The sequence below is a fragment of the Engystomops pustulosus genome, chromosome 6 (assembly GCF_040894005.1).
Source record: "Engystomops pustulosus chromosome 6, aEngPut4.maternal, whole genome shotgun sequence".
NCBI classification, from domain to species: domain Eukaryota; kingdom Metazoa; phylum Chordata; class Amphibia; order Anura; family Leptodactylidae; genus Engystomops; species Engystomops pustulosus.
Genome location: NC_092416.1, coordinates 4,330,935 through 4,345,075, shown reverse-complemented (window position 1 = coordinate 4,345,075; position 14,141 = coordinate 4,330,935).

Genomic DNA, 14,141 nt, shown 5'->3' with positions numbered 1-14,141 from the left:
CAGGACACCAGGACACAAGGCTGGGATGTGCTACAGGACACCAGGGACATAAGGCTGAGATGTGCTACAGGACACCAGGACACAAGGCTGGGATGTGATACAGGACACCAGGGACACAAGGCTGGGAGGTGCTACAGGACACCAGGACACAAGGCTGGGATGTGCTACAGGACACCAGGGACACAAGGCTGGGATGTGCTACAGGACACCAGGACACAGGGCTGGGATGTGCTACAGGACACCAGGGACACAAGGCTGGGATGTGCTACAGGACACCAGGACACAAGGCTGGGATGTGATACAGGACACCAGGACACAAGGCTGAGATGTGCTACAGGACACCAGGACGCAAGGCTGGGATGTGCTACAGGACACAAGGCTGGGATGTGCTACAGGACACCAGGACACAAGGCTGGCATGTGCTACAGGACACCAGGACACAAGGCTGGGATGTGCTACAGGACACCAGGACACAAGGCTGGGATGTGCTACAGGACACCAGGACACAAGGCTGGGATGTGCTACAGGACACCAGGACACAAGGCTGGGATGTGCTACAGGACACCAGGACACAAGGCTGGGATGTGCTACAGGACACCAGGACACAAGGCTGGGATGTGCCACAGGATACAAGGCTGGGATGTGCTACAGGACACCAGGGACACAAGGCTGGGATGTGCTACAGGACACCAGGGACATAAGGCTGGGATGTGCTACAGGACACCAGGGACATAAGGCTGAGATGTGCTACAGGACACCAGGACACAAGGCTGGGATGTGCTACAGGACACCAGGGACACAAGGCTGGGAGGTGCTACAGGACACCAGGACACAAGGCTGGGATGTGCTACAGGACACCAGGGACACAAGGCTGGGATGTGCTACAGGACACCAGGACACAAGGCTGGGAGGTGCTACAGGACACCAGGGACACAAGGCTGGGATGTGCTACAGGACACCAGGACACAAGGCTGGGATGTGCTACAGGACACCAGGGACACAAGGCTGGGATGTGCTACAGGACACCAGGACACAAGGCTGGGATGTGCTACAGGACACCAGGGACACAAGGCTGGGATGTGCTACAGGACACCAGGACACAAGGCTGGGATGTGCTACAGGACACCAGGACACAAGGCTGGGAGGTGCTACAGGACACCAGGGACACAAGGCTGGGATGTGCTACAGGACACCAGGACACAAGGCTGGGATGTGCTACAGGACACCAGGACACAAGGCTGGGATGTGCTACAGGACACCAGGACACAAGGCTGGGATGTGCTACAGGACACCAGGACACAAGGCTGGGATGTGCTACAGGACACCAGGACACAAGGCTGGGATGTGCTACAGGACACCAGGACACAAGGCTGGGATGTACTACAGGACACCAGGACACAAGGCTGGGAGGTGCTACAGGACACCAGGACACAAGGCTGGGATGTGATACAGGACACCAGGACACAAGGCTGGGATGTGCTACAGGACACCAGGGACACAAGGCTGGGATGTGCTACAGGACACCAGGACACAAGGCTGGGATGTGCTACAGGACACCAGGACACAAGGCTGGGATGTGCTACAGGACACCAGGACACAATGCTGGGATGTGCTACAGGACACCAGGACACAAGGCTGGGATGTGCTACAGGACACCAGGACACAAGGCTGGGATGTGCTACAGGACACCAGGATACAAGGCTGGGATGTGCTACAGGACACCAGGATACAAGGCTGGGATGTGCTACAGGACACCAGGGACACAAGGCTGGCATGTGCTACAGGACACCAGGGACACAAGGCTGGGATGTGCTACAGGACACCAGGACACAAGGCTGGGATGTGCTACAGGACACAAGGCTGGGATGTGCTACAGGACACCAGGACACAAGGCTGGGATGTGCTACAGGACACCAGGACACAAGGCTGGGATGTGCTACAGGACACCAGGACACAAGGCTGGGATGTGCTACAGGACACCAGGACACAAGGCTGGGATGTGCTACAGGACACCAGGATACAAGGCTGGGATGTGCTACAGGACACCAGGGACACAAGGCTGGGATGTGCTACAGGACACCAGGGACACAAGGCTGGGATGTGCTACAGGACACCAGGACACAAGGCTGGGATGTGCTACAGGACACCAGGCTGGGATGTGCTACAGGACACCAGGACACAAGGCTGGGATGTGCTACAGGACACAAGGCTGGGATGTGCTACAGGACACCAGGACACAAGGCTGGGATGTGCTACAGGACACCAGGACACAAGGCTGGGATGTGCTACAGGACACCAGGACACAAGGCTGGGATGTGCTACAGGACACCAGGACACAAGGCTGGGATGTGCTACAGGACACCAGGACACAAGGCTGGGATGTGCTACAGGACACCAGGACACAATGCTGGGATGTGCTACAGGACACCAGGACACAAGGCTGGGATGTGCTACAGGACACCAGGACACAAGGCTGGGATGTGCTACAGGACACCAGGACACAAGGCTGGGATGTGCTACAGGACACCAGGACACAAGGCTGGGATGTGCTACAGGACACCAGGACACAAGGCTGGGATGTGATACAGGACACCAGGACACAAGGCTGGGATGTGCTACAGGACACCAGGACACAAGGCTGGGATGTGATACAGGACACCAGGACACAAGGCTGGGATGTGATACAGGACACCAGGACACAAGGCTGGGATGTGCTACAGGACACCAGGACACAAGGCTGGGATGTGATACAGGACACCAGGACACAAGGCTGGGATGTGATACAGGACACCAGGACACAAGGCTGAGATGTGCTACAGGACACCAGGACACAAGGCTGAGATGTATTACAGGACACCAGGACACAAGGCTGGGAGGTGCTACAGGACACCAGGACACAAGGCTGGGATGTGATACAGGACACCAGGACACAAGGCTGAGATGTGCTACAGGACACCAGGACACAAGGCTGGGAAGTGCTACAGGACACCAGGACACAAGGCTGAGATGTGCTACAGGACACCAGGACACAAGGCTGAGATGTGCTACAGGACACCAGGACACAAGGCTGAGATGTGCTACAGGACACCAGGACACAAGGCTGGGATGTGTTACAGGACACCAGAACACAAGGCTGGGATGTGCTCCAGGACACCAGGGACATAAGGCTGGGATGTGCTCCAGAACACCAGGGACATAAGGCTGGGATGTGCAACACCCCTGCTGATGCAAGGCAGAGGGGTTGTTGTAAATACGTCCCGCCATGTAGCTTGCAGCCTGTGAGGGTCTGATCAACCCCACAACAGGTCACTACATAACACAAGGGAACACTGCAGCGGTAGAGTCTGCCTGCTAAGGCAGGAGTTAAGTATTAAATGTGATGTAATCTGTGTCAGCCAATCACAAGTGTTTATATCTTGTATCTGTGAGCTGGGATGCAATTGGAGGAGTAACCACCACCTGACCAGTGGGAGTAATAAAACCCCAAGTCAGGAAAGTTCTAGAGTTAGTGGATCAGAGCAGAAGAAGACTGGAGTTCATCCAGTGAAGTTAGTCTTAGGCTGGAGCTGACACAGCTCAATATAGCTAAGCGAGTCAGTGCAGTCAGCACACCAGACCAGAGCAGGAGAGCTCAGCTCCCTGCCAGAGTGTAGTGAGTTAGTGAGAGGAAATGTGTATCATCCTACCTTCAAGGGTGATACCTGAAGCAACCCAGGACAAGCTGAAGCATCCTACCAGGACACAGCTATCTCCCAGCCTGCCCTCTGCATCCAGGCTGGTGATCTACTCCTGTGGCTCCCTCCAACTGCATTTGTCCAGGCACGTTGCTAATGTTCCTGTCGGTTCCAATAAAGAACTGTAAGTTGTTTTTGTTCAACCTCTGCCTCCGTCTGGTCCCTGCTACTCCGGCTGTCACCATCACCGGCACCCTGTCCACCACACAGAGACTCATACTCTAGACACCAAAGGGTTGCCCCAGGGAGAACCGCTATAGCAGCCTCTCCCTCATCATTTCTTGCCAACACCACCCTGCTGGAGACCTGCCAGGCTGTAGGACAGCCCTCCGGTTCCCCATACCAAGCACCGTGACACAAGCGTGCTTAGGCCGCAACCGCCAGCCACTCAGGTACTGCGGGCCCAGGCTGACTCCAGGCCCCGAGAAAAGGCTAGGCCCCAGTGGGGGATGTTGCACATGTGCTACAGGACAGCAGGAAACAAAGCTGGGATGTGCTACAGCAGAGGTCCCCAACCTTTTTTGCACCAGGGACCGGCTTTAAGCTAGACCAGTTTTCCATGGCCCGGTGGGGGTAGGGGCGGGGCTTTGGTCATATGGGGTGGGGTTATGGAGGGGTGGAGCTTATAATATAAGATATCAGGGAGTGTCTGAACCAGATACATCATATTGGTTTGGTGTAAAAATAAAGCAATGCAAAATGCATACAGCGTATCGCCATGTAGTATAAAATGCATACAGCGTATCGCCATGTAGTATAAAATGTATACAGCTTATCGCCATGTAGTATAAAATGCATACAGCGTATCGCCATGTAGTATGAAATGCGTACAGCGTAACACCATGTAGTATAAAATGCATACAGATTACCGCCATGTAGTATAAAATGCATACAGAATACCGCCATGTAGTATAAAATGCATACAGAGTACCGCCATGTAGTATAAAATGCATACAGTGTATCGCCATGTAGTATAAAATGCGTACAGCGTAACACCATGTAGTATAAAATGCATACAGATTACCGCCATGTAGTATAAAATGCATACAGTGTATCACTGTGTACTATAAAATGCGTACAGCGTATCACCATGTAGTATAAAATGCATACAGAATACCGCCATGTAGTATAAAATGCGTACAGCGTATCACCATGTAGTATAAAATGCATACAGCGTATCGCCATGTAGTATAAAATGCATACAGCGTATCACCATGTAGTATAAAATGCGTACAGAATACCGCCATGTAGTATAAAATGCGTACAGCGTATCACCATGTAGTATAAAATGCGTACAGCGTATCACCATGTAGTATAAAATGCATACAGCGTATCGCCATGTAGTATAAAATGCATACAGCGTATCATCATGTAGTATAAAATGCGTACAGCGTATCACCATGTAGTATAAAATGCATACAGCGTATCACCATGTAGTACAAAATAGAAGCCCTGATAAATATCACAAATATCACAAATGCTGCATATACATACAGCATATATACACATAAACAAACAGTAGATACAGCATATACACATACTTATATACACACACACACATATTACATATATTTACACATATATACACATATTACACATATATATGCAAAGATAAAGTAACCTTACCTATTGTGTTCTTGGAAATTTCGGTGCCTTGTCCTCCAGTGGTGGTGGCGCGGTGAGGTAGCCGGGAGCGAGTAGGTCGTGAGAGCCGGGAGGCTAGGGAGCCTGGAGCTTAAGCGGGGGCAGGGGGAGCAGGGAGCCTGGAGGGGGAGACGTTAGCGGAGCCGGGTTGAGACGGGAGTGGAAGGGGAACCGGGAGCGGAGAGCCGGAAGCGGGTAGGTCAAGAGCCGAGAACCGGGAGCGGGGTGGCAGAGGGAGCCGAGAGCGGAGGGAGCAGTAGGGGAGCATGGAGCTTGAGCAGGGGCAGGGAGCCGAGAGCCTAGAGGGGAGGGGGGCGTTAGCAGAGACAGGTTGAGACGGGAGTGGAGAGCCGGGAGCGGGGGGCGGAGGGAGCCGAGAGCGGAGGGAGCAGTAGGGGAGCGTGGAGCTTGAGCAGGGGCAGGGAGCCGAGAGCCTGGGGGGGCGTTAGCAGAGACAGGTTGAGACGGGAGCGGGGGGGGGGGGGGCGGAGAGCCGGGAACCGGAGGGAGCGGAGAGCCGGGAACCGGAGGGAGCGGAGAGCCGGGAACCGGAGGGAGCGGAGAGCCGGGAACCGGAGGGAGCGGAGAGCCGGGAGGACGTTAGCGGAGGGAGCGGGAAAGGAGCCTGGAGCTTGAGTGGGGGCAGGGGGAGCAGGGAGCCGAGAGCCTGGAGGGGGGGAGCTCGGTGCCGGCAGGGTCTGGGGGCCGTTGTAAGGTGTCGGGGTGTGCGCAAGGTGCTGGCAGCGCCGGGGAGCAAGGTGCCGGACGGAGGGCTGCAACGTGGTCCCGTCCGGTGCGGGAGCTCAGTGCTGGCCGGTGCCGCCCCTGCGCGGACCGGCTGATGAACTCCAACGGCCCGGTCCTGGTCCGCGGACCGGCGGTTGGGGACCTCTGTGCTACAGGATACAAGGCTGGGATGTGCTACAGGACACAAGGCTGGGATGTGCTACAGGACACAAGGCTGGGATGTGCTACAGGACACAAGGCTGGGATGTGCTACAGGACACAAGGCTGGGATGTGCTACAGGACACAAGGCTGGGATGTGCTACAGGATACAAGGCTGGGATGTGCTACAGGATACAAGGCTGGGATGTGCTACAGGACACAAGGCTGTGTCCTGTAGCACATCCCAGCCTTGTGTCCTGTAGCTACAGGACACAAGGCTGGGATGTGCTACAGGACACAAGGCTGGGATGTGCTACAGGATACAAGGCTGGGAGGTGCTACAGGACACAAGGCTGGGATGTGCTACAGGATACAAGGCTGGGATGTGCTACAGGACACAAGGCTGGGAGGTGCTACAGGATACAAGGCTGGGAGGTGCTACAGGACACAAGGCTGGGATGTGCTACAGGACACAAGGCTGGGATGTGCTACAGGACACAAGGCTGGGATGTGCTACAGGATACAAGGCTGGGATGTGCTACAGGACACAAGGCTGGGATGTGCTACAGGACACAAGGCTGGGATGTGCTACAGGACACAAGGCTGGGAGGTGCTACAGGACACAAGGCTGGGAGGTGCTACAGGACACAAGGCTGGGAGGTGCTACAGGACACAAGGCTGGGATGTGCTACAGGATACAAGGCTGGGATGTGCTACAGGACACAAGGCTGGGATGTGCTACAGGATACAAGGCTAGGATGTGCTACAGGACACAAGGCTGGGAGGTGCTACAGGACACAAGGCTGGGATGTGCTACAGGATACAAGGCTGGGATGTGCTACAGGACACAAGGCTGGGATGTGCTACAGGATACAAGGCTGGGATGTGCTACAGCATACAAGGCTGGGATGTGCTACAGGACACAAGGCTGGGATGTGCTACAGGATACAAGGCTGGGAGGTGCTACAGGACACAAGGCTGGGATGTGCTACAGGATACAAGGCTGGGATGTGCTACAGGACACAAGGCTGGGATGTGCTACAGGATACAAGGCTGGGATGTGCTACAGGACACAAGGCTGGGATGTGCTACAGGATACAAGGCTGGGATGTGCTACAGGATACAAGGCTGGGATGTGCTACAGGACACAAGGCTGGGATGTGCTACAGGACACAAGGCTGGGATGTGCTACAGGACACAAGGCTGGGATGTGCTACAGGACACAAGGCTGGGATGTGCTACAGGACACAAGGCTGGGATGTGCTACAGGATACAAGGCTGGGAGGTGCTACAGGATACAAGGCTGGGATGTGCTACAGGACACAAGGCTGGGATGTGCTACAGGACACAAGGCTGGGATGTGCTACAGGACACAAGGCTGGGATGTGCTACAGGACACAAGGCTGGGATGTGCTACAGGACACAAGGCTGGGATGTGCTACAGGACACAAGGCTGGGATGTGCTACAGGATACAAGGCTGGGATGTGCTACAGGATACAAGGCTGGGATGTGCTACAGGACACAAGGCTGTGTCCTGTAGCACATCCCAGCCTTGTGTCCTGTAGCTACAGGACACAAGGCTGGGATGTGCTACAGGACACAAGGCTGGGATGTGCTACAGGATACAAGGCTGGGAGGTGCTACAGGACACAAGGCTGGGATGTGCTACAGGATACAAGGCTGGGATGTGCTACAGGACACAAGGCTGGGAGGTGCTACAGGATACAAGGCTGGGAGGTGCTACAGGACACAAGGCTGGGATGTGCTACAGGACACAAGGCTGGGATGTGCTACAGGACACAAGGCTGGGATGTGCTACAGGATACAAGGCTGGGATGTGCTACAGGACACAAGGCTGGGATGTGCTACAGGACACAAGGCTGGGATGTGCTACAGGACACAAGGCTGGGAGGTGCTACAGGACACAAGGCTGGGAGGTGCTACAGGACACAAGGCTGGGAGGTGCTACAGGACACAAGGCTGGGATGTGCTACAGGATACAAGGCTGGGATGTGCTACAGGACACAAGGCTGGGATGTGCTACAGGATACAAGGCTAGGATGTGCTACAGGACACAAGGCTGGGAGGTGCTACAGGACACAAGGCTGGGATGTGCTACAGGATACAAGGCTGGGATGTGCTACAGGACACAAGGCTGGGATGTGCTACAGGATACAAGGCTGGGATGTGCTACAGCATACAAGGCTGGGATGTGCTACAGGACACAAGGCTGGGATGTGCTACAGGACACAAGGCTGGGATGTGCTACAGGACACAAGGCTGGGATGTGCTACAGGACACAAGGCTGGGATGTGCTACAGGACACAAGGCTGGGATGTGCTACAGGACACAAGGCTGGGATGTGCTACAGGACACAAGGCTGGGATGTGCTACAGGACACAAGGCTGGGATGTGCTACAGGATACAAGGCTGGGAGGTGCTACAGGATACAAGGCTGGGATGTGCTACAGGACACAAGGCTGGGATGTGCTACAGGACACAAGGCTGGGATGTGCTACAGGACACAAGGCTGGGATGTGCTACAGGACACAAGGCTGGGATGTGCTACAGGACACAAGGCTGGGATGTGCTACAGGACACAAGGCTGGGATGTGCTACAGGATACAAGGCTGGGAGGTGCTACAGGACACAAGGCTGGGATGTGCTACAGGATACAAGGCTGGGATGTGCTACAGGACACAAGGCTAGGATGTGCTACAGGACACAAGGCTGGGATGTGCTACAGGACACAAGGCTGGGATGTGCTACAGGACACAAGGCTGGGAGGTGCTACAGGATACAAGGCTGGGATGTGCTACAGGACACAAGGCTGGGATGTGCTACAGGACACAAGGCTGGGATGTGCTACAGGACACAAGGCTGGGATGTGCTACAGGATACAAGGCTGGGATGTGCTACAGGACACAAGGCTGGGATGTGCTACAGGATACAAGGCTGGGATGTGCTACAGGATATAAGGCTGGGATGTGCTACAGGATACAAGGCTGGGATGTGCTACAGGACACAAGGCTGGGAGGTGCTACAGGACACAAGGCTGGGATGTGCTACAGGATACAAGGCTGGGATGTGCTACAGGACACAAGGCTGGGAGGTGCTACAGGACACAAGGCTGGGATGTGCTACAGGATACAAGGCTGGGATGTGCTACAGGACACAAGGCTGGGATGTGCTACAGGACACAAGGCTGGGATGTGCTACAGGACACAAGGCTGGGAGGTGCTACAGGATACAAGGCTGGGATGTGCTACAGGATACAAGGCTGGGATGTGCTACAGGACACAAGGCTGGGATGTGCTACAGGACACAAGGCTGGGAGGTGCTACAGGACACAAGGCTGGGATGTGCTACAGGATACAAGGCTGGGATGTGCTACAGGACACAAGGCTGGGAGGTGCTACAGGACACAAGGCTGGGATGTGCTACAGGACACAAGGCTGGGATGTGCTACAGGATACAAGGCTGGGATGTGCTACAGGACACAAGGCTGGGATGTGCTACAGGACACAAGGCTGGGATGTGCTACAGGATACAAGGCTGGGATGTGCTACAGGATACAAGGCTGGGATGTGCTACAGGATACAAGGCTGGGATGTGCTACAGGACACAAGGCTGGGATGTGCTACAGGATACAAGGCTGGGATGTGCTACAGGATACAAGGCTGGGATGTGCTACAGGACACAAGGCTGGGATGTGCTACAGGATACAAGGCTGGGAGGTGCTACAGGACACAAGGCTAGGATGTGCTACAGGATACAAGGCTGGGATGTGCTACAGGACACAAGGCTGGGATGTGCTACAGGATACAAGGCTGGGAGGTGCTACAGGACACAAGGCTGGGATGTGCTACAGGACACAAGGCTGGGATGTGCTACAGGATACAAGGCTGGGAGGTGCTACAGGACACAAGGCTGGGATGTGCTACAGGACACAAGGCTGGGATGTGCTACAGGATACAAGGCTGGGATGTGCTACAGGACACAAGGCTGGGATGTGCTACAGGACACAAGGCTGGGATGTGCTACAGGATACAAGGCTGGGATGTGCTACAGGACACAAGGCTGGGATGTGCTACAGGACACAAGGCTGGGATGTGCTACAGGACACAAGGCTGGGATGTGCTACAGGACACAAGGCTGGGATGTGCTACAGGATACAAGGCTGGGATGTGCTACAGGATACAAGGCTGGGATGTGCTACAGGACACAAGGCTGGGATGTGCTACAGGATACAAGGCTGGGATGTGCTACAGGACACAAGGCTGGGATGTGCTACAGGACACAAGGCTGGGATGTGCTACAGGACACAAGGCTGGGAGGTGCTACAGGATACAAGGCTGGGATGTGCTACAGGACACAAGGCTGGGATGTGCTACAGGATACAAGGCTGGGATGTGCTACAGGATACAAGGCTGGGATGTGCTACAGGATACAAGGCTGGGATGTGCTACAGCATACAAGGCTGGGATGTGCTACAGCATACAAGGCTGGGATGTGCTACAGGATACAAGGCTGGGATGTGCTACAGCATACAAGGCTGGGATGTGCTACAGCATACAAGGCTGGGATGTGCTACAGGACACAAGGCTGGGATGTGCTACAGGACACAAGGCTGGGATGTGCTACAGGACACAAGGCTGGGATGTGCTACAGGATACAAGGCTGGGATGTGCTACAGGATACAAGGCTGGGATGTGCTACAGGACACAAGGCTGGGATGTGCTACAGGATACAAGGCTGGGATGTGCTACAGGATACAAGGCTGGGAGGTGCTACAGGACACAAGGCTGGGATGTGCTACAGGACACAAGGCTGGGATGTGCTACAGGATACAAGGCTGGGATGTGCTACAGGACACAAGGCTGGGATGTGCTACAGGACACAAGGCTGGGATGTGCTACAGGATACAAGGCTGGGATGTGCTACAGGATACAAGGCTGGGATGTGCTACAGGACACAAGGCTGGGAGGTGCTACAGGACACAAGGCTGGGATGTGCTACAGGACACAAGGCTGGGATGTGCTACAGGACACAAGGCTGGGATGTGCTACAGGACACAAGGCTGGGATGTGCTACAGGATACAAGGCTGGGATGTGCTACAGGACACAAGGCTGGGATGTGCTACAGGATACAAGGCTGGGATGTGCTACAGGACACAAGGCTGGGATGTGCTACAGGACACAAGGCTGGGATGTGCTACAGGACACAAGGCTGGGATGTGCTACAGGACACAAGGCTGGGATGTGCTACAGGACACAAGGCTGGGATGTGCTACAGGATATAAGGCTGGGATGTGCTACAGGATACAAGGCTGGGATGTGCTACAGGATACAAGGCTGGGAGGTGCTACAGGACACAAGGCTGGGATGTGCTACAGGACACAAGGCTGGGATGTGCTACAGGATACAAGGCTGGGAGGTGCTACAGGACACAAGGCTGGGATGTGCTACAGGACACAAGGCTGGGATGTGCTACAGGACACAAGGCTGGGATGTGCTACAGGATACAAGGCTGGGATGTGCTACAGGATACAAGGCTGGGATGTGCTACAGGACACAAGGCTGGGATGTGCTACAGGATACAAGGCTGGGATGTGCTACAGGATACAAGGCTGGGATGTGCTACAGGACACAAGGCTGGGATGTGCTACAGGACACAAGGCTGGGATGTGCTACAGGACACAAGGCTGGGATGTGCTACAGGATACAAGGCTGGGATGTGCTACAGGACACAAGGCTGGGATGTGCTACAGGACACAAGGCTGGGATGTGCTACAGGACACAAGGCTGGGATGTGCTACAGGACACAAGGCTGGGATGTGCTACAGGACACAAGGCTGGGATGTGCTACAGGACACAAGGCTGGGATGTGCTACAGGATACAAGGCTGGGATGTGCTACAGGATACAAGGCTGGGAGGTGCTACAGGACACAAGGCTGAGATGTGCTACAGGACACAAGGCTGGGATGTGCTACAGGATACAAGGCTGGGATGTGCTACAGGATACAAGGCTGGGATGTGCTACAGGACACAAGGCTGGGATGTGCTACAGGACACCAGGCTGGGATGTGCTACAGGATACAAGGCTGGGATGTGCTACAGGATACAAGGCTGGGATGTGCTACAGGATACAAGGCTGGGATGTGCTACAGGACACAAGGCTGGGATGTGCTACAGGACACAAGGCTGGGATGTGCTACAGGATACAAGGCTGGGATGTGCTACAGGATACAAGGCTGGGAGGTGCTACAGGACACAAGGCTGGGATGTGCTACAGGATACAAGGCTGGGATGTGCTACAGGACACAAGGCTGGGATGTGCTACAGGATACAAGGCTGGGATGTGCTACAGGATACAAGGCTGGGATGTGCTACAGGATACAAGGCTGGGATGTGCTACAGGATACAAGGCTGGGATGTGCTACAGGATACAAGGCTGGGATGTGCTACAGGACACCAGGCTGGGATGTGCTACAGGATACAAGGCTGGGATGTGCTACAGGATACAAGGCTGGGATGTGCTACAGGACACAAGGCTGGGATGTGCTACAGGACACAAGGCTGGGATGTGCTACAGGACACAAGGCTGGGATGTGCTACAGGACACAAGGCTGGGATGTGCTACAGGACACAAGGCTGGGATGTGCTACAGGACACAAGGCTGGGATGTGCTACAGGACACAAGGCTGGGATGTGCTACAGGACACAAGGCTGGGATGTGCTACAGGACACCAGGACACAAGGCTGGGATGTGCTACAGGACACAAGGCTGGGATGTGCTACAGGACACAAGGCTGGGATGTGCTACAGGATACAAGGCTGGGATGTGCTACAGGATACAAGGCTGGGATGTGCTACAGGATACAAGGCTGGGATGTGCTACAGGATACAAGGCTGGGATGTGCTACAGGATACAAGGCTGGGATGTGCTACAGGATACAAGGCTGGGAGGTGCTACAGGATACAAGGCTGGGATGTGCTACAGGACACAAGGCTGGGAGGTGCTACAGGACACAAGGCTGGGATGTGCTACAGGACACAAGGCTGGGATGTGCTACAGGACGCAAGGCTGGGATGTGCTACAGGATACAAGGCTGGGATGTGCTACAGGACACAAGGCTGGGAGGTGCTACAGGACACAAGGCTGGGATGTGCTACAGGATACAAGGCTGGGATGTGCTACAGGACACAAGGCTAGGATGTGCTACAGGATACAAGGCTGGGATGTGCTACAGGACACAAGGCTAGGATGTGCTACAGGACACAAGGCTGGGATGTGCTACAGGACACAAGGCTGGGATGTGCTACAGGACACAAGGCTGGGATGTGCTACAGGACACAAGGCTGGGATGTGCTACAGGATACAAGGCTGGGATGTGCTACAGGACACAAGGCTGGGATGTGCTACAGGACACAAGGCTGGGATGTGCTACAGGATACAAGGCTGGGATGTGCTACAGGATACAAGGCTGGGAGGTGCTACAGGACACAAGGCTGGGAGGTGCTACAGGATACAAGGCTGGGAGGTGCTACAGGACACAAGGCTGGGATGTGCTACAGGACACAAGGCTGGGATGTGCTACAGGACACAAGGCTGGGATGTGCTACAGGACACAAGGCTGGGAGGTGCTACAGGACACAAGGCTGGGATGTGCTACAGGATACAAGGCTGGGAGGTGCTACAGGATACAAGGCTGGGATGTGCTACAGGATACAAGGCTGGGATGTGCTACAGGATACAAGGCTGGGAGGTGCTACAGGACACAAGGCTGGGATGTGCTACAGGACACAAGGCTGGGAGGTGCTACAGGACACAAGGCTGGGATGTGCTACAGGATACAAGGCTGGGAGGTGCTA